This window comes from Ursus arctos, unplaced genomic scaffold, assembly GCF_023065955.2.
Source record: "Ursus arctos isolate Adak ecotype North America unplaced genomic scaffold, UrsArc2.0 scaffold_37, whole genome shotgun sequence".
NCBI classification, from domain to species: domain Eukaryota; kingdom Metazoa; phylum Chordata; class Mammalia; order Carnivora; family Ursidae; genus Ursus; species Ursus arctos.
The window spans coordinates 3,390,918-3,410,961 of record NW_026623053.1 but is presented as its reverse complement, the minus strand read 5'-3'; the positions used below and the strand labels follow the sequence as shown (position 1 = coordinate 3,410,961).

Genomic DNA, 20,044 nt, shown 5'->3' with positions numbered 1-20,044 from the left:
GTTAAGGAGAAACACATTAGAAAGGCTACCCTTGGAGAGGATAAATACACAATAGAGATGAACAATGCGAAAGATTAAATATGCAAATGCAAATGTTCCTCCATTAATAAGAAAGAAATACTGGTTTAAACGAGAGGATACGGTTTCATCTCCAAATTAGAAAATGTTGATTGCTATTTAATACTGACCAGGACGTAGTTATGACATTCTTGTAGAATGTCCCTACTTTCTCGAGGGCACTGGGCGTTATAAATCAGGAACCTTAAAATTCATAGTGTTCGGTCAAGAATTCTATTCTACTTCTATAAACTTATCATTTATACATGAAAAAAGGAAATATGGCAAGATACAGTTATTTGTGGGTGATTTGTATTCTTTATATTTTTGGGTTTTTTTCAAAACATATCACTTGTATGCATTACATTAATTAAAAAACACAGTGTTTTAACCTTACAAAATAAAGTTGAAACGTACTCTGTGCCACTGTGGAAAACATTCTGGCAGTTTCTCACAAAACTAAACACACTCTTATCATGTAATCCAGGAATCACGTTTCTAGGTAACTCCCTCAATGAATTGAAAAGTACGTCCACACAAAAACCACAGTAAACGGTGGCACATTAAAACAAAGGACATATGTATTCAGCACTAAGAAGAAATGAGACATTAAGCCATGAAGTGATATGGAGAAACTTTAAATGCATACCACTAAGTGCAAGAAGCCAATCTGAAAAGGCTATGATTCCAAATATATGACATTCCGGAAAATGCAAAATTATGGAGACAGTAAAACGATCCGTGGTCGCCAATGGTTGGGGGGTTGCATTGGCAGAGCACAGTTTTTAGGGCAGTGAAACTATTCTGTACGATTCTAGAGTGGAATGGTGGATATATGTCACTTACACAGTTGTCAAAACCCATGGAGTGCATAATACAAAGAGTAAATCCTAATGTACACTGTGGGCTGGGGTTGATAATGATACGTAAGCGCTGGGTCACTCATTGCAGCGAATGCAATCCACTAGTGCAGGACGTTCACGGCGAGGAGGCTGTGTGGTGCGTAGGGAGGAGAGAAGGTAGGTAGGAACTCTGTATTTTCTTACCCAATTCTGCTGTAAATCTAAAACTGCTAGTCTTAGCTCAGGCTGCTATAACAAAAATACCATTGTGGCTTAATCCAAAAATGTATTGCTCACAGCTCTGCAGACCGGGAAGTCCGAGATCCAGGTGCCGACAGATTGGTGTCTGACAATGCCCTGCTTATTGGCTTGTAGACGGCTGCCTTGTCGCTGAATCCTCCCATGGCCAAGAGAGAAATCTCTCCATTTCTGAGAAAAACGTGGTTTCTTTTGTGAAAACCTCAGGTGCCCAAGATATTTCTTGGTGAGAGGTGGGTGAAAAGGAAGGGAACATCCAAAGAGGAGTCATCAAAGTGAAATGAAGGGGGCCTGGGAGAACATGGGAGAGGATTTCGAATGAGGAGGGGGAAGTCATAAAAAGGAGGGCACAATCAAAGAGTGGCATGAAAACCCCGAGACCTTGGTTCTTGCAGAGTCCTAGTTCCCTCCTCCATTCATTTCACTCATTCCTCATGACACTCCCGGGAAATTCTCTGCCTTCTCCAAGGGAGCTGCCTGCTCAAATCCAGGAGTAGGACTGTAAGTAACAGGGGCTGTAAACGGCTGAGAAGTTCAGTGGAACAGCCCTTCTAAGAGGGTACCACTAAGGGTCCCTGAGGGTATCCTCTCCTCTTTCGCACACTGAATCAGGCTCTGCACAGGTATTGCAGTTAAGTGGTTTAGAGACCTGGACAGTCCCGAGATAAGTAGATTCATTGGAAGGAACGGGGGAGTGGCTAAGCCAACACCATTCACAGCACACACTCCCTGGGCCCCACGCAAGGAGTCAGCCAAGAATCAGCTTGGAAGTGTTTTGGAATCACAAACCCACCTGCAGAGTCAAATTCAAAATAGCTGTTTACCTACCCAACACCACCCCATAAAGCAGCGACGCTCCAGTGAGAGCTTGAAGCCTGGTAAGTATTGGCTTTCTCATTCATCCGTCGTATTCAATTACAAAAGTAACGTGATTAAAACCCAAATCGGGTCTGTGCAGGTTACTTCTCAGAGCATAGAGCTGCAGCTCCTAAATGAGTGTCAGGGGCGGAATGATTGGGGTGGGGGCGGGGGGCAGGACATTTCTGGGATGTCTTCCTGACCAGATGATGCCTAAGCCACGTCATAAGAATGAATCAGTGTGAGTGTGGATTTTAGAAGAGGAAGACCTTAAGAACTAGGAAGATCGGTAGGGGAAGAAAGGGATAAAGAAAGGGGCGGTAATCAGAAGGGGGAATGAAGCATGAGAGACTATGGACTCTGAGAAACAAACTGAGGGCCTCAGAGGGGAGGGGGTGGGGGGAATGGGATAGACCGGTGATGGGTAGTAAGGAGGGCACCTATTGCATGGTGCACTGGGTGTTATATGCAACTAATGAATCATCGAACTTTACATCAGAAACCAGGGATGTACTGTATGGTGGCTAACATAATATAATAAAAACACATTAAAATTTAAAAAAAGAAGAAGAAGAAGAAGAAGAGGAAGACCGAAAACGTTCCCGATTGAGGGAACACAAAAGCAGTGCAAAAGCCTAGACAAGAGGAAGGTCCGGTGCAAATCCTAAGCCTGAGAGGGAATGTCAGAAGAGCAGGACGATCTCAAGCAGTAAACCGAGGTGGTTTGACATGCGAATAGAGAAATTAGCGTCCGCTAGGAACTTTACGGTGGGGAAGAGGAATTTCGAATACTTACTGCTAGATAGTCTTCTACAAACTCCCTTCTAACAAAGAAGGGTATTTGGGATTTGTAACTAGATTAAAATACAGTATTGGCAGCGGTGGGATTCGAACCCACGCCTCCGAAGAGACTGGAGCCTAAATCCAGCGCCTTAGACCGCTCGGCCACACTACCACTTGCCAGAAGAGTTTTTTTCCCATCACTAAGTTATTTACCCTTCCCAGCGTCGGGCTCAAAATTCGGATTTTTTCTTCATGGTCAGTAGGGTTCCCCGCAGCGCTCTCATTCATCCCTGCGGACCTGCGCAAACGCAGGAAAGGAGGAATCGTATTGTCACACGCCTGGGAAGTGAGCCACAAGGTAGCCAACGATTACTAGTGTGAATGTCCTTGGAAGATTTCTACCTTTTCTTTAACCTAAGCAATAAGGCCCAGAAAAGAAAACCCCGCTGGCGACTTATTACGGGTGATTAGAGAAGATTGAATAAGGAGCTCCTCGCTGTTGAGTCATTCGTCGGTGCCTGAGTGTTAGTGCGAATGAGGTCGGAGTTCAGATCCAGCAGGAGGCGCCCTCTCTTTCACAGATCTGGCCCTCCCGCCACCGCGTTCCGGGGCGCCCCTTGGTCGCCTCCTCCTGCAGGTTCAGTCAGAACGGAGAGACTGGGGAGTTGCGGCCCTCTTGGTCAGTAACCACCGCTCGGCCGTGGTAACCGAACCATTTCCCTTAGATGGGACCAAAGTGACCCCGCAGGGAGGCTGCATGCCAGGAGCGTCCCCAGCCCCAGAAGGGGTGGATTCCGGGCTTCCCTTGGGTCCAGGCGCCACTAGCTCCATGCGCTTTCTTTTGAAAGGAGCAGAGGGAAAGCTAGGAAAAAGTTTCATGATGATACCTGCCGTCTCCTGACCCAAAGTGGGGTCTCGCACCTGACCACGAACTCTACTCGGCTCAAAGCCCTGGATTCTATCTTATCCATATATATATATATTTTTTCTTTCCTGTTTCTGGTTGGCCGTTTCTGAGTCTCTGGAACCAGAAATTCTCCTGTGAGTCTACGTTTCCGAACTTCAGGGGCCCCTCCTCCCCCTCTCGGACCTCCTCCTGCCTCTCCTTGCCTCAGGGCTCTCCGAGGTCTTTCCCCAAGTCCTGGTGGCCTGAGGGTCGGGGGCTGGAGGTGCGCAGAGAGAGAAAAAGTTGTTCTTTACTGGATCTTCAGGGGGCGAAGGTCCAGCTAGCTCCCGTCCTCGCTGCCATGGGAGGGGGCGACGAACAGAAAAGAAGTTCTAGAAAAGCTGCTTGGAAATAGGGCGCAGGGAGCATCTGGTGGCTGTAGACCAAGGCGGGGAAGAGGGATCAGGAGAAGGCTGGGGCCCTGCGAAGGAGGGGTCCTGGACCGACCGGGGTCAGAGGCGGCGTCTTCTTGGGCTCCGCATCAGCATCCCCTCCCCTCCAGGCCCGCTGCCTGCTGGGCCATACCCCCTTCACCCTGCCACCTGCACCCCTACTGCACCCCGACCTTTCCTTGCAGACAACATATTAAGTGCCTCATTTATGCCTTCTGCTTTCCTCTCTCTACTTCTAGCTCATGGGCACTCTGAGCTCCCTGGGCAGACATGGGTGTCCACCCTTAGGCTCCAGCCAAGTTCTTTTTCTCTCCAGAAGCTCCCAGAGTCAGGAGCCAGGCGCAGGCTTGGCGGCTGTCAGCAGCGAAGGCCAGGGGGCACCATCCAGTCCAGCGCAATGGTCAACGCTGTGGCTTCTGCGCCCTACACACTGGAGCCAGAGGGACTCAAATACCTGTAGCCAGCCCTTTTGGCTGAAGTGTACTTCTAAGAAACTTCACTCTGTGTTTCAGAATCCTCAGAAAAATATGAGTGTGAGCTGATTGCTTTCAGCAGTACGCAAAAGTCTTTGCCGCTTTGGAAAGACTGCTGTGGGAAGACTGGGGTTAATCCCAAGGTGGAGAGAACCTGTGTTCTCTCAGTAAGAGAAGGAAGCATGAGTCCAAAAGGGAGAAAAGAACCCGAGGCTTTTTATTACTCGAAAGAAGTAGGGAGGAAATGGGAAGGGAGAGAACAAATATTTAAAATATAGGTTGAGGGGGCCTGGCTGGCTTAGTGGGTGGAGCATGCGACCCTTGATCTCAAGGTGGTGAATTCCAGCCCCAGGCTGGGAGTGGAGCCTATTTAAAATAAAAAAAAAAAATTAAACTATCGGTTGAACTATTATGCCTCCTACTGAGCTAGACAAGAAACTCAGGGTCTTGGGAAGGTCTTGGGAAGGTCTTATTGACACTTGGGGTGAGATCTCCAGATGTGATCACACTCGTGTCCGTGTCTGTGAGGGCACATACACATTTGAATAAACCACAGTTTCTGTAACTATGTTTTAACCTAAAACAACAACAGAGATTCTCCTGAGATGGAAGTGACCTGAGCCCTTCCTGATCAGGCCATAAAAAGAACCAGTCAACAGGAAAGAACCTGGTCATTACAGCAGAGCTCCCTTTGATCCTGGGACGCTGCGTGTTCAGCATCCAAACTGACAGACTCGAAAGCGCTTTGTTACCAGGAGACAAGGTACCACAGTCCCCCGTACCTGGCTGCAGTTCCTTTACTACCCAGGGTGCATGGCTGCCCTGATCAGTCCCTGCATAGTGCCTGAGGACTCATGCTTCCCTTGAACTCACGGGTCCCTCAGTGGAGGGAGGTGCCTTGGTCTAGTCCCCTCAAGAAATGGATCCTATGTTGGACTGACAGTTCAAATAAGAAATGCCCAGAGACTCACAAGCCAGGTGTTGCAGCTTTCCCAGCGGGGTACCGACTTTGCCACCCACTTTATTGTCCTGTATCTGAAGCAATAGATAAGCGCCTCTTTGGAAAGATGTGGGATACAGATAAATGCGATGTGTTTGTCTGGCACGTGGTTATCCCTTCCGTCTTCAGCACGGAATGCTCGTGTTCTAGACTCTAGCATTCTGCAGTACTGCCAGAGAATTTAACCTTGGGTGTTCTGCTATCCTTACCTTGCTAATAGTCCAGATGATGAAAATTTATAGACAGGCAGGAAATTCAAGACCTTGATACTCATAGTGCGGTCCAGGCACCAGCAGCATCAGCGGCTCCTGGTAACTTATTAGAAATGCAGGATCTCAGGCCTCTTGAATTGGAGTCTTAACAAGCTCCCCAAAGGTGAGAGAACGTTGAGAAGTACTTCATGTTCCAATCTGTGTATCAAATGCCCTATGCTCAATTTAGGGCATTTGAAAGTTTATCCAAGCACACTTTCCAGTATGCTTACCTTGTTACGATTTGTCTCCTCTTATGTTTTGTTTGACTTCAATAGGTTGCATTTCCACAAGAATCCTTCTGGATCAGCCGAAGACTTGCATTACACTGCAGTGTAAAGTTGTGTCCCTAGCTCCAACAGAGAGCCACCCAGGTATTGGCCTGCGGCCCCCTTCTGCAGGTGCTGTAAAAATCTCGCTAACATTAAATCCTAGTAAATAATATGTTCCTTTCGAGGAATGTAGCAGATAGTTCTTTCAGCATTTATTGAGCCCCTACTTAGATATTTAGTGCCTATATGGTCTCACATGTTAATTATATCATTCATCACAATAATGCAAAATACTGCGATGTGTTATACTTGCAAGTTTTCTAAAGTAAATGTTCAAAGGAAAAGGAGGGGAGGGTAATCACTTTTCTCATTTTCAACAGGAAGAATCAAACCTCTTATTTTTAATTTTGTATTTTTCCCTTACAGTGTTCATCAGCTCAGGAAACCAGCCTACTCTCTTTAAGTCAGACCTATAGGAACTCAGACCACTATCTCTAGTAACAATCCAGGAAGCCAAGCAATAATCCTGTAACAATCAGTCCCAAGTGGGTAAGACTTGATTAGTAACTGACAGCTTTCCCAATATTTGTCCTTGCTTCCAACTTAGGACCAACCAGAGAAAGCCAAATACGCACCCCTAACCAATCCCATAGGACTCCCTGCTTCTAGAGAGATTCTCTACAGCTTCCCCATACCAATAGCCTCCCATCGAGGCACACCTGAAGCCTTCCTTTTTTCCCCACTATAAAGCTTTCCCTTTTCTGTCTGCCCAAACTGAAGCGATGACCTCCTTGCGACAGCAAGCTCTGAATATATAGCCTTTGCTTGTCGTCATTTAGTTGGATTTCATTTATTTCCGCACTGGAGTTAAAATTTCGCAAAATAGAAAGTTGAGGGAAAATGGAAGAAATAGAGACACATAAACAAACAAAATAATTAAAAACAATCCTAAGATCGCTAGTAGGGGTCAAGTTAGAAGTCAAGAACTTCTAATTGGCCAGAGCACTCTGCAACATGCCTTTTTGATGTTGTTCTCTGGACCGGGCCAGTGGAATGGGCTGGGAACCTCCTGAGTCAGGCCAAGCCAAGTGAGCAGAGGGCAGAGCTGGCTGAAGAATGAGAGACGTGGATGTAAGGTCCTGGGTCAGACTTCAGGGGCAGGAGACAGACTGCATGTAGATAGGGTCTGTTGGGCAAAAGGTCATCTATCCTGTGAGGAGAGTGAGGCCCCTGCCCCTGGAGATGATGTCTGTGAAGGAGAGACCAAAAAACCTCAGGCCCATGGTTGTTGTTCCGGCTTCTCCTCTGAGCATTTTTAATTCCTTTTAGATGTGGGAGACGCAGTCTGCGCTTACAGGGAAGAGATCAGTCCGTAGGGGAACAGAAGTGAGCTTGCTGAGTTGTGGCAGGGTGAGGAGGAGGGGCAGAGTCTAGGAAAAGGGAAAAGGAGCCAAGAATGCAATGGGAGAATAAGAGAGGAAGAGCAACAGCGAGCAGGCGGGAGGAGGAGAAAGCTGTCGGGGAGACAGTTTTGCCTGGTTAGCAATTTCGCCTAAGGCCAGTGTCTCTGAATAAAAGGACAATAAGAAAGATGGTAATAACAATGGTAATAGTAATGAACCCTCATTTCCAAAACAAGGATATTTCCGTGCTGCAAGGTTAAGTAACTGACCCAGGTGTTTTCTAACCACTACACTACGTAGTCGGTGTCCGCGCGCACCAACCGAACACACCACCTATGGGTCTACATTTGTTTTGGTTTGATTTTCTTGCCCCAGAGAAAAAGTCAGGCACCCTGCCATTTCCTTAAGAATGATGACACCTGTCTCTAGGTCCAAAGGAATGACTATGCTGATTACCTTGGAGGTTTCCACCAGCAAAATGCCTTTGTGTAGGCAAATGGGAAGCAGCAGCCGATTCTGGGTCCTTCAGAGCACAGCAGTCAGTTCAAGGCCTTGCAGACAAGGAGGATATTGTCTGGTGGAGAAAGACTGAGGTTTGAGCATGCCGGGAGCCCTGGGAGCAGCAGCTGTTGTCAAGCCGCAGAACATCCTATCAGCTTCTCAGCCCCGAACACTTGGATATGTTCGTCTTATCTTAGGACGACATCGTGAGGCCTGCCTCTCCGTGACTCATCCCGGAACCAAGAATATTGCCGTAAATGCCTGAGTTTGCCTATTTAGAGATTTCTCTTCCTTAAAAATCTGTAAGTTCGGCGGCATATTGTTTTGCGTTGACACAGTGAAAATTCAAGGACACGACCGTTGCCAGGTGAACTGCGTGGGTATCTCTCTCTATCGGATGGGGGCCCCCACGTGTGGGGCGATGGTCTGGTGGAAGCCAGTGGCGCCTGAGGTGAAAGAATTCACCTGAAGCAGAACAAAGGAGATAGAAGTTTACCGAATACACCTCAAGGGAGCTCCAGGCAGGAGAGCAAAGGACAGACTGTCTGCAAGGAGGCAGTGGGGGGGCTGTATTTAAAGGGGGAAGGTGAGGAGGTATGGGGAACGGTTGGAATTTCCCTGTTTTGGAAACTGTGCCTGGTTGTAAGGAGCCCATTGGTCAGTGAGCTTATGGATATTTTGATGTGGGTCACCTGATAGGCCTGTCTGTATTCAGCCAGGGGGTATCACGGGCCCTTCTGTCTTGATCAAGTTTCCATTGCTCAAGCCTGCAGCCTGAAAGCGGCCTCTACACTGTGGAGACCTGGGGTCCTGGGGCCTCAACTCAGGCAGAACCAAAGGAGTCATGGAAGGTTCTTGGTCTTGTCATGAGAAATAATTCAAGGACAGACCTGCAGCACAGCAGAGGAGCGAGCGGCACAAGCAGGAAAGTTTAAGGCAAAAAATACACTCTTGAGATGCGAGAGCGAGAGCCGGCGAGCTCCAGAGTGAAATCAAGAGAGAGCACTGCGTCCCTGGGGTTTGGGTTTCCATCTTTTACCTGCAGTTGTTAACTAGGGGGTGGAATATTCATTAATTGGGGCGAGAAACAGGGTTTCCCACTTCTTTCTAAGTAGGTCAGGGGTTCTCGGCTTGGCCTCCGCCGTCCTGGCCTGTCTGGCTTGGTCCTGCTGCTTGTGGAGTGCCACCGGGAGAGGCCTCTGACTCTCATGGCTGACCACGGCTTCCTCCTTGCCGACCTCCCACGTACTGGGCTACAACCTAACTCCTGCTCTAACACAACGAATCACAGGCTTACAGATTTCTTACAAACTTCATGATCGCGGACAAATGGAAACATGAAAAAACAGTGGGTACAAGAGCAGGCGTGTGGGCGGAGAGTCTAAATCTTACTAAACAGAATTGGTTCACTTCTTGGGGTTGCATGAATGAGTGCTCATCTGTGATTATATTTGCAGTAAGAAAAAAGTACGAGATCTTTCTTAATTAATTTTTAGTTCCTGTTAACTAGCTTATATAAACAAGGTTTTCAAAAAGTGAAAATCCTTTTTTTAAAAAATTATGTTATTTTCCTACCAAAGATGTATATAAATCTGTCTATGTCTTTAAGGAAGGATTAAACTTTCTCCCCAGTACCCCTTTTCCCTACTTGCTCCAACCCCTCAATCTTTGTGAAGGAGGCATTAATTCCAAAATACAAAATAAAGGTTTGGGGCTCTGGATTCAGAAAGGAAAAAACCGTGGTAAACCTCTTTTCACCTTCCCCAGATTTTACCACAATATTAAGTGAAAGGAGTGCGTCCCGTGCCCATCAGACACCGTCCCTACGCGCCTCTTATTTCCCTGGTGGGTTTCCCGTGTGCCCAAGTGTCTGGAATTCTGATACCCGCCTCCTTTCCGGTCACCAGAGGCACAGGAGGCAATGTCTCAGCAGAGTATCAAGATGAGAGACGACAAGGCAGCCTGGTAGTGGCTGTACTCAAAACGGAGTCTTTTAGAGGAGTTGACGGGACAGGAAGAAAATCTAATTTTGTGGGAGACTATCTGGGATTTTTGCTCGGGTCCAAGTTGTATTTAATGCTCTGGGATGCTGGCTTTACTAGACGCTTGTATAAGATGAGAGCTAGAAAACAGGCACGCAGGAGAAGGCTCCATAGCTCAGGGGTTAGAGCACTGGTCTTGTAAACCAGGGGTCGCGAGTTCAAATCTCGCTGGGGCCTGTGGTCCTTTTTTCTCCGCATCTCGTGGGGCTCCTCAGGAGCTAGGCCGGCAGGACCGTCAGAGGGAGGGTTCCGACGCCGCAGAACCTCCCAGGCCGGCCGCAGCCCAGAGGAGACGTTCAGGCAGTGCGTGATCCACTTCCCCTGCAGCTCTCCGGCTCCGGCTCCACCGCAGCGGGAGGCTTAGGCTTCCTGGTAAACAAGCACGCATTCCTTCCAACAGAAGGCACTCGAATACACAGTTTTTCTGGAAACGCCCAGTGACGGAAATGAGCCTTGAGGCAGAGTTAAAAGCAGCCTATAGGGCGGCTCGTTGGTCTAGGGGTATGATTCTCGCTTAGGGTGCGAGAGGTCCCGGGTTCAAATCCCGGACGAGCCCTGTTTTGCCTCCACTGACTTGTTCCCAATATTTCCGTCGCTGCATTTTGTTCTCTCTACTCTGCTTTAGAAAGTTGCGATCGAAGGCTCTCTGACTGATGTGAAAGAGCAAAGTAGACCCAGCCGCAAGCTAGCTTTTGATTTCTGTCCGACCAAGTGTTTCCCCACTCTCCCGGGGAGACAGGCAGACGGGCAGGTCGGAGAGCAGAGCATGCCACCGCCTGTGAGGGCATCCGACGCGAAACGGGAGTGGTAACGCTTTTCCGTCCCCTGCCTGACTCCAGGGATCTCGGCCAGTCACCTCAAATGGTGTATGGGGACTGTCTTGGAAACTTTATATCGTGCCAAATATACGGAGCTGCTTGCTTTCCTCCGAAGGAACTGGGGCTGCTGCTGCTGACGCTGCCACCGTTTTACAAATGGATGATGCGTTAGCCGCTAGGAGTTTTTACGTGTGGTCACAGAGCAGTGTCTTTTTTTTCTCTTTTTCTTTTCCTCCCTCCCTCCCTCCCTCCCTCCTACCGTCCCTCTCTCCTCCCTCCCTTTCTCCCTCCCTCTCGCCTGCCTGCCTTCCTTCCTTCCCACTCCCTCCCTCCTTCCTTCCCACTCCCTCCCTCCTTCCTCCCTTCCTCCCTCAGGCTACACTGGCCTTCTGACTGTTTCTCAGATACATGGCCCTTGTTTTCTGTTCTGTACATTTCACTTGCTGTTTCCTCTTCTTGGAATATTATTTCCTCAGATATTTTTGTAACTTCCTCTTTAATTCCTCCTGTGCTCAAATGTCATCTCTTTAGAGACAAGTTCCTTGATCACCCTTTCCAGAATAGCCCCCAATGGTCACTATTCCCTACATTATGTTTTTTCTCCACAGCACTTACCAGTATTTGACATGATTATGCACATTTGTTTCTTTTTTCCTTTTCTTTCCCCGCATTAGGATATAAGCTCCAGAAGGCCAACATTTTTCATTATGCTTGCAGCTGTGCCCTAAGCACTCAGCACTGTGTGTGGTATGTAGTGGGTGATTAATGTGTGACTAAATGAATGAATGAATGTTGCCATATTCCTGGACGTACCTGCTGGCCTCCAGAAGCCACAATTAAACGGCATTTATTTCTGGCTTCTGTAGACTCATATTAAAATCTCCCCAAAGGATCGGAACCATAGCTATGGGCTTATATTAAAAATGGACAGCCTAACTTGATCATCTCTCCACTTGGGCCCAGGAACCCAATTCAGGCTTCTTCTCAGAGAGAAAGTACCAAATTGCTTATCTGCAGACACGAGAATTACAAATATCTGTATGTATTGATAAATAACACTTTTATATAGACTTCTTTGCTCTCTGAAGCTTTCTGTAGACAATGTTTGATCTTTTCTCATCTAACCTGTAGTAAAATTTCAACCCAGATGGGAGAAAAGAAAGGGTGGGTCCTGTGATCTTAAATACCGCAAAATGTGTATTTAAGTAACGAAAACATTTAATATTTTTTGACTGCCAGACTGCGCTAAGCACCTTACGTGTATGAACTAACGAAAGTTCCCCGAGATATGCAGCATTATTATCTCCATTTTATTTTTTAAAGATTTTTTTTATTTATTTGACAGAGAGACAGCCAGCAAGACAGGGAACACAAGCAGGGGGAGTGGGAGAGGAAGAAGCAGACTCCCAGCGGAGGAGCCTGATGTGGGGCTCGATCCCATAACGCCGGGATCACGCCCTGAGCCCAAGGCAAATGCTTAACCGCTGTGCCACCCAGGCGCCCCATTATCTCCATTTTACACGTGGGGAAGTTGAGGCACACGGAGCATAAGCCACCCGCCTAAGGCCGCACAGCTAGTAATGGGAGAACCGGAGCTCTGCTATTCTAAGGGCAGAACTGGCCCCGCAGCACCCTCCCGTCACTGCATTGCCTTCCTTAGAGGGCACTTGTCTTCTGTTTGATGATGTCTTACGGTGTTTCAGGACTGTTTTGCAATGGTATGGCTTCCTCTTCCAGGTTGGTCAGTGGGCTTCCCTTGTGGGCGAGCATTATGCTTTATTCATCTTTTTTGTACTCCTCAGCGTTTGAACACTGTCAATAACAAGACAAACGATCAAACTTTGCTCTCTGGTTGAGTGAAGAAAGGCAAAACAAAGGTTATAGGTTGATGAAACTAAAGGACTAGTACTTGACCTCGGGGAAACCATGGGTTCAAAGGCATCATTATAATGTTGCGATGGTACTATGGTCTTTAATAAGAACTCTGAGCTTTGAAAGACTGAAATAGGAGAAGTTGCAAAACGGTGCATACCCAGATTCCCACCAGTCAGGGAAAGCGGTTGGGCGCGAAAGGAAGGCGAAGGGATTCACTGCTCTACGTGGCTACACCAAGGCAGTCATCGCTGTCTGTCACAAACGGTTTCAAAAATGGATGGCAGCGGTGGGATTCGAACCCACGCCCCCGAAGAGACTGGAGCCTTAATCCAGCGCCTTAGACCGCTCGGCCACGCTACCTGCTCAGCATGCACCCACTAGCACATTCTCTACCCTTCCTCTCTTCCCCTGCCCTCCACTCCGTGGTTCATCTATTTCTAGTTTTCCCGGGTTTTGCATCTCTTTCTGCATTCCTTCCTGGCTGGTCTGCCTGGCTTTCTTCTTTCAAGCTGCAGTATTCGAGATTGGTGGAAAGAGCCCAACCACACGTCCTGTTCCGAGACAGGACAACCTCCATGGGGTCTAGGTGTTCGGAGCGCCTGCCCCGGGCGGGGCACAGGCCGGTCACCCGGGAGAATCGGGGCCCCCCGGGTCTCGCAGGGCCCCCCACGAAGGGCGTCACGCGGCGAGACCTGTCGCTCCGCCGACGATGCCGCGTCTGGCTGGGACCCGCCGGCGGTGGGGCGCCGGGACGCGCCGGGAGGAGACGCGGAAGCTTCCGGAAGGCGCGTTTCGCGGAGCTGGCCGAGCCCAGCAGCCGTCTGCAGTGTGCCGAGGCCGGGAGGAGCCTTCCCACCGCCCCGCTGTCCTGCGGGCCGTAGGCGGCCCTCCCGGCGAGGCGCGTCCTCCCCTCCCCACGCCCCCGGGACCTTCCCTGAGACGATGACCTCCCACCACTCCCGCAGCCTCCGGAGCCTAAACGTGCCGAAATTCTTCTCGTCGATGCCTGGGGTTTCTCCCGAAAAGGCTCTGTAGCCCGGAAAGGGGGCGAGGGAACCTGCAGTGGTTGGTTCATCCGCTAGGCGTCAGCCCATGCCCACAGTTGCAAAAAGGAGACCTTCCGGCCAACTGTGGACGTGGCTAAAATTTTCTTTACTAAACTTTAGAAATAGGAAAGTAGTCGTGTGTGGCTCGTTGGTCTAGGGGTATGATTCTCGCTTAGGGTGCGAGAGGTCCCGGGTTCAAATCCCGGACGAGCCCTGTTTTTCTCCCTTCGTCACCATCAGGCTTCAGGGGTCACTTTCTGTAGGTAATGGATGAACGGACACCAGTGTATGCTCCACTAGTTCAGATTTGCACCTTTAATCTTCAGACAAGGGCTCTTTGTGTTTTTAAATCAGGGTAAATACCAGATTTTGTTACATATAATTTATATAGCATTTCTTTCGCAAAATCACTATTTCTAAAATCGACCATTGTTTCTCTTCTGTAGTTTTTTGTTATCCAAAAATCAGTCATTCAGGCCTGGGCGAGGCGTATTTTATATTAATTGTTTTGCATGACCCTCAGTTTTCCTCCAGTGCAATCATGGGGCCCTTCTGGGTGCTGGGACCCCGAGGGTCAGCAAGTGCGGCAAGGTGTGTTGTCACATAAAGCCTGGCCTCCTTCCCTCCTTTGGGCCTAACATTCCTGGGACCTTGTGCCTGTGGGCATGGGGGAGTCTCAGGAGCTGTAGCACCATGGGATGAGCTTCCGACGAGGATGCTCAGGACTGCCGCCATATTACACTCACCTGTGGAACTTTTTCATCATTCACTGGTTTGGGGTCCAACCCCAAACCAATTAAATTGGATTTTGTGAGGATAGGCCCTTGGCATGGTTATTTATTAAAAGCTTGCCAGCTGTAATTAGGGTTGGTCTGGGAGGTACAGCTGCTACACAATTGCTCTCCAGACCACAGCTGGAGACTGGGCCCAGTACCCCAGTAACTCTAGGTATCCTGCATCCCATCCACCCTCCTCAGAATCACCCCCCTTCCAGCTGGGACTTCATTTTCCCTGGATAAGTTTAGTTCTGGGTGCAACCATGTGCCAAACTTAGTTTCTCTGTGACCCTCCTTACTTTCCCAGGCCACAGAAGCAGACTGCTAAGAGCAGAAAACTCCAGAAGAGGCAGCCCAGTGGGTCAGCGTGCTTGGTTTGAGGAGGGACTGGTGGAAATGTGTGTGGCTTTCAGTCCTTATAGAAAGGACTAGACCCTATCATCACGCCCCCCACCCCACCCCACCCCCACCCCCCGCCCCCGAGTCCCTGCCTGCGGGTATTTAGTGCTGACACTCTCCTATTTCAGTTGGATGTGCCCTGACTCACCTGATGAACGAGAGTTAGAAACCACAGGTATTTTTCACCTCAGTCTTAGCTATGCTGCTAAGTATTTAACTTCTGGTACCTCTTCAATATTTGGAAGAACTGCAAAATAATCCTGGAATTATCTGTTAGCCCTCTCTCTCACAACCTATATTCAATCCTTTACCATATGATGTTAGCTGTACAGTTAGAATCTTTCCAGAATCCAAACACTTCTCATCACCTGTGCCACCCACGCCATATAGCCTAAGCCGCCACCATCTCTCATCTGTGCTGTTGCAGTGGCCCCTTGCAAGGTTTCTCTGGCTGGCCCTTGTGCCCTTCAGGCCATTCTCGACAGAACAGACAGAACAATCTTGTTGACACCTGGGTCAGACCTGGTCTTTACTCAAAACCCTCTGTGCGTTTCCATTTCATTCAGCATAAAATCAAAGCTCCTTGTCATGGCTTAAAAAAAATCTCTCTGTGATTTTGCCGCTTCTTGGTCGCTCTTCACTTTGCTGATCTCACCTCCTACAGCTTACTCCTTCCAGTGGCTCCATTCCAACTACATTAGCCACTAGTGCACCTCAGAAATTCCCACCTCAGGGCCTTTGCACATGCCCTTCTCCCTGTCTTGAGTCTTATCTTCCTCCTGCCTGCATGGCTCAGTTCCTCACTGCTTTTAAGACCCCTGCACAGATGTTAGTACCTACCAGGGAGGTCTTCTCTGACCCCTCACATGAGATAGCACCCACCCTCTTTGCTCTCTGTCCGCCTTTCTCCACTCTAAGCTTCCTCTTTGCACATACCGCCCCCCAACTTTGGCTGCTGCTGATGTTGCTTTTCTTAATTCTCCCTCTCCCACCACCAGAAGGGAAGCTCCATGAGAACAAGGTGTTTTACTGCTGACATCTCAGAGGCTGGAACAGTTCTTAGCACCTAATAGATACTTGATAAATATTTGGTTAATGCTTTGTACGAATTGTTGTAAATCACAGAGTTATACAGGCTGGTAAGGAACACCTGATCTTGCCGCGCAGGGGGAGACAGGAGCAGGGAGGTATTGGGGCTTGAACAGAGAGAGGGCTCCTGCAGTGTGGGGAATGCTCCATCTTTGGAAAAGCCTGAGGGTGGGGGCTTGCCTGGAAAATATTTTGTGGCAGCTCTCCTTTTGGGCCACAGTATGGCCTTATCCATGTTTTAAAGAAGCGTTGAAAGGCTCTTCCAGCTGGACATACGGGAAGGCACAAGGTAGGCTCTCGGGAGTGGGGAATCGGGCCCCAGGGCCGTTGATTCCCGTTGCAGACCCGCCCCAGGCAGAGCTGCTTAAATGCAGGGCTGCTTTAGGCCTTGGTCACTTTCAGCCAGTTCTGAACCAGATGGTGTTTGGGGGTCACACTGTCCGGTTGCGCAGAGCAGGGTCTGAAGGTAATTGATAAGAGGAAGAACAGCAGTCCACAATAGGGGCAGCAGGGGAAGAGGAAAGCTAAGGTTAGGGAAGGAATTGTATAACCAATGGGACTTCGTCAACCTCATTTGACCAGGCTTTGTGGGGAGGATTCACTGTGAGTACGAGTCCTAAGGACATATTGCCGGCCTTTTGGGAGGATTTATGCAGTGAGAACCTGCCGGTCACACGCTGTGTCTGCCCCCTGGAGCTAAGAATGCAAGCTGGGCTCTGTCCCCTTGTGGGCAAAACAGGTACTGTCATGGGTCTTCCCTTTAGGGGTCTTAAAGGAGACACAATTGATTAAAAGCTAATTTCTGGGGACCCCACTACTTTTTGCTGATCTTTCTGTGCGCATGATATAGGGACGAGAGCTGTGTTATCGTCCAGGGAGATGGTGCTCGTGCAGTTAAGCAGAACTATTTTTGTTTTTAAGTAGGCTCCATGCTGGGTGCAGCCGAAGTGGGGCTTGAATTCATAATCCTGAGATCAAGACCTGAGCTGAGATCAAGAGTTGGAGACTTAACCAGCTGAGCCACCCAGGTGCCCCTAAGAGGAACTATTTATTTATTATTATTATTTTTTATAATTATTTTTTATTATATTATGTTAGTCACCATACAGTACATCCCCGGTTTCCGATGTAAGGCTCGATGATTTATTAGTTGCGTATAACACCGAGTGCACCATGCAATACGTGCCCTCCTTACTACCCATCACCGGTCTATCCCATTCCCCCACCCCCTCCCCTCTGAGGCCCTCTGTTTGTTTCTCAGAGTCCGTAGTAAGAGGAACTATTTATTAAGGTGGATGCCCTCCCTTGGTTCTGGAGGGAAAGCAGACAATTGAGCCAGCACTGCTAGCAAAACTCTGGGGTTGGTCTTTAACAGCTGAAGTGAGTGGTTCAGAGAGAAAATCTTAGATTTGAGCCTTGAGTAGTAATTAGAGGTGAACCAACATTTTTCTTTCCTTTCACTGATCTGTGTGGTGCCACAGGGTCCTACCCAAAGTACCAGGAAAGATTACTGAGTCTTACAAAGAATAAAGAATAGCTCTCTGATACTAGCATTAAAAGAGCAAAATCTTTTAGGTCATTCCGTCATGCCTTCTTCCACTCAATCAATATTTACTAAACATTTATTGAGCAAACATTTGTGAAACATCTATTATATTCCAGGCACTGTGCTTGGAACAGAGATTACTGCAGGGAACCAGACAGATGGGGTTTCTATCCTCATGAAACAACGAGATAACTTTAAAAATCAGGAAATATAAATAATGTATTGTGCTAGTGATAAGGGCCACAAAGAATAAACTATAGAGTAGTATGCAAGCAAAACGGAAGCTGTTCACTCACTCGGGGGTTTCTGGGAAGGCTTGTGTGAGGGAAGGAGGGACCCACAGGATTTAACCCACAGGATTTAAGCAGGCAGATTGGGGACGGGGAGTGGAGTCAGGAACATTCCACAATGAAAGAACTAGATGTTAAGAACCTTGAATTGGAAGGAAGCTTGGTGAGTTTAGGGAACTGAAAAGAGGAGTGTATGTAGGGTTAGAGAGAGACACAGAGAGAGAGAGTGGTTTGAGGTGAGGCTCTCTATACAAGGTCTGGCAGGCAGAGGTCAGGACAGTGGTCATTATTTTAAGACTTATGAAAAGCCATTGACACATTTTTGGTGGGAAGGGGGTGACTAGCACAGGTCCAGAACTAGATTTGTGTTTTAAAAAGATTACTATGGTATAATAAGGTTGACAAAGACCAATGGGGAGCCCCGATTCAGCTTCTAATAAGCACAGAGCCCTGCATCAGGAAATGTTACGGCTGGAAGGCTTTACCAACTCTAAAATTATCAGCTGTTTTCACCTCGTGCATTCCAGTTTCCAGCCACTTTTAAAGGAGGTCGGTGAGAACCTGGGAATTAAGCTCAGGGCCACAGAGCTAGTTAGTGGCAGAGTCAGTGTCAAGACAGGAACCTGGCATTCGGGAATCCCAGGCCCCTCCTCCTTCTGCCCTAGCTGGGTGCTTCTGAGAAGGAGCTGGTTTGTTCATTTGTTTGTTTTTAAAATGAATCTGATTCTTTAGGGCCTCAATGATTATGTGGGGTCAGGGGATAAGCATTCATCTTCTTTCAGGGAATCTTATCTGATTTTCAGGGGAGCTGGAACTGGCCTGGAGAGGAGAGCAAAGCCTGGGAGTGTATGAAAGACCTGAATGCCCTTGGAGGTGCTGTGGGAAAGGCTGGGGTAATTGTCCTTCCTCAATGAGCTTTGAAGGAAGCTGCTGGGGGCTCGACCTGGGACACACAGGAGAAGCCAGATATGCTAAGATCAAAGCGTTCTCAGAAGTGGAAATCTGAACGGACAGGGGGCCTACCAAGTAGCTGTTAGAAAGATAGGCTTAGACAACCTCCCCTCAACCTGACTGACCTGCCCTGGGTGATGGCCTGGTGACAATCATTTCAGGGACACACATAAAGTGACAAAACAAAACAAAGCGAAACAAAACAAAAAAGACTTCCTTTGACCCCAAGGGAGAACAGGATCTCCCCTGTTCACAAGTTGGGGCTTTTCACTGTGAGGCAGAGGTTGCTAGCCTAATCCGATCCTGAACTCGGCCTGCCCAAGTCGGGAGCCGCGTGTTCTTGACACACACAAGCTCCAGTCTGACGGTCTCACTTGGAGAAAGCGAGTAGGAGGGCAGTTGGCAGGGGCCCAGAGGCTTAGTAAGGTATCGCCTGAATCCTGCAGGTCACCGCTTGTCCAGGGAACTGCTCTGCAGTTGCCAAAGGTAGCCAATGAACCCTTCAAGAATAAGGACGCTTCATGCTTCATGCCCCCTCTTTTGGGTATTAGTAAGCGTTCTTGATTTGGGGAGGTGTGTGTCCCTTTGACCAAAATGTCAATTTCCTACCCCATTTCACAGGGTTACTCCACGTCCACCACGTTCCTAAATCAGAGCTCCACCTCCCCACTCCTGGGCCTGGTGGCCAGGAGCCAGCCCCCCGTTTCCCCACGGCTCACCCTGACTCTAGGCTGGGAGGTGGAGACCACATCTCTACTCCCTCTGTGAGGTGGGACAGAGAAGCCAGAAAACTGTCATCTGAGGAGAATAGCCATCGGGGTCATTTCAATTTAGCTCAGAACCTCAGTTTGTGACAGCAGAAAGGGGACTTATGGAGTCAAGTGACTGCCACCTCCATTTGAGAAATGAAGGCCCTCAGACAGAGGTGACACGATTCTCCCAAGATCACACAGCCAGTTCGTGGCAGAAGAACGGGATTCAAAGTCTTCCACTTTTTCATCTGTTGACCAACAACAGACAGAATGGCGAGCTTCGGAATCAATGTGCGTTTACTGGGGTCTTAGGAATCGCCATCTGGAAGGCACCGAGGGACCAAGAGTGTGCTCTGCAGAGACAAAGGCGGTTAGTGTATGAAAGAGGAAAGAGAGAATTTACAGGACTTGATTTGCATGAAGT

At 48.5% G+C, this 20,044-nt stretch overlaps 5 non-coding genes across 5 annotated transcripts; 3 read left to right on the top strand and 2 right to left on the bottom strand.

The window, feature by feature from the left end:
* Positions 1–2,888: 2,888 nt before the first annotated feature.
* TRNAL-UAG (transfer RNA leucine (anticodon UAG)) lies at positions 2,889–2,970 on the bottom strand. Its single transcript has one exon. It is a non-coding gene; the product is annotated as a tRNA-Leu (tRNA).
* A 7,212-nt stretch (positions 2,971–10,182) lies between these two features.
* On the top strand, positions 10,183–10,255 carry TRNAT-UGU (transfer RNA threonine (anticodon UGU)). Its single transcript has one exon. It is a non-coding gene; the product is annotated as a tRNA-Thr (tRNA).
* A 307-nt stretch (positions 10,256–10,562) lies between these two features.
* Positions 10,563–10,634, top strand: TRNAP-AGG (transfer RNA proline (anticodon AGG)). The gene has a single exon. It is a non-coding gene; the product is annotated as a tRNA-Pro (tRNA).
* A 2,415-nt stretch (positions 10,635–13,049) lies between these two features.
* TRNAL-AAG (transfer RNA leucine (anticodon AAG)) lies at positions 13,050–13,131 on the bottom strand. Its single transcript has one exon. It is a non-coding gene; the product is annotated as a tRNA-Leu (tRNA).
* An 828-nt stretch (positions 13,132–13,959) lies between these two features.
* Positions 13,960–14,031, top strand: TRNAP-AGG (transfer RNA proline (anticodon AGG)). Its single transcript has one exon. It is a non-coding gene; the product is annotated as a tRNA-Pro (tRNA).
* Positions 14,032–20,044: the final 6,013 nt, after the last annotated feature.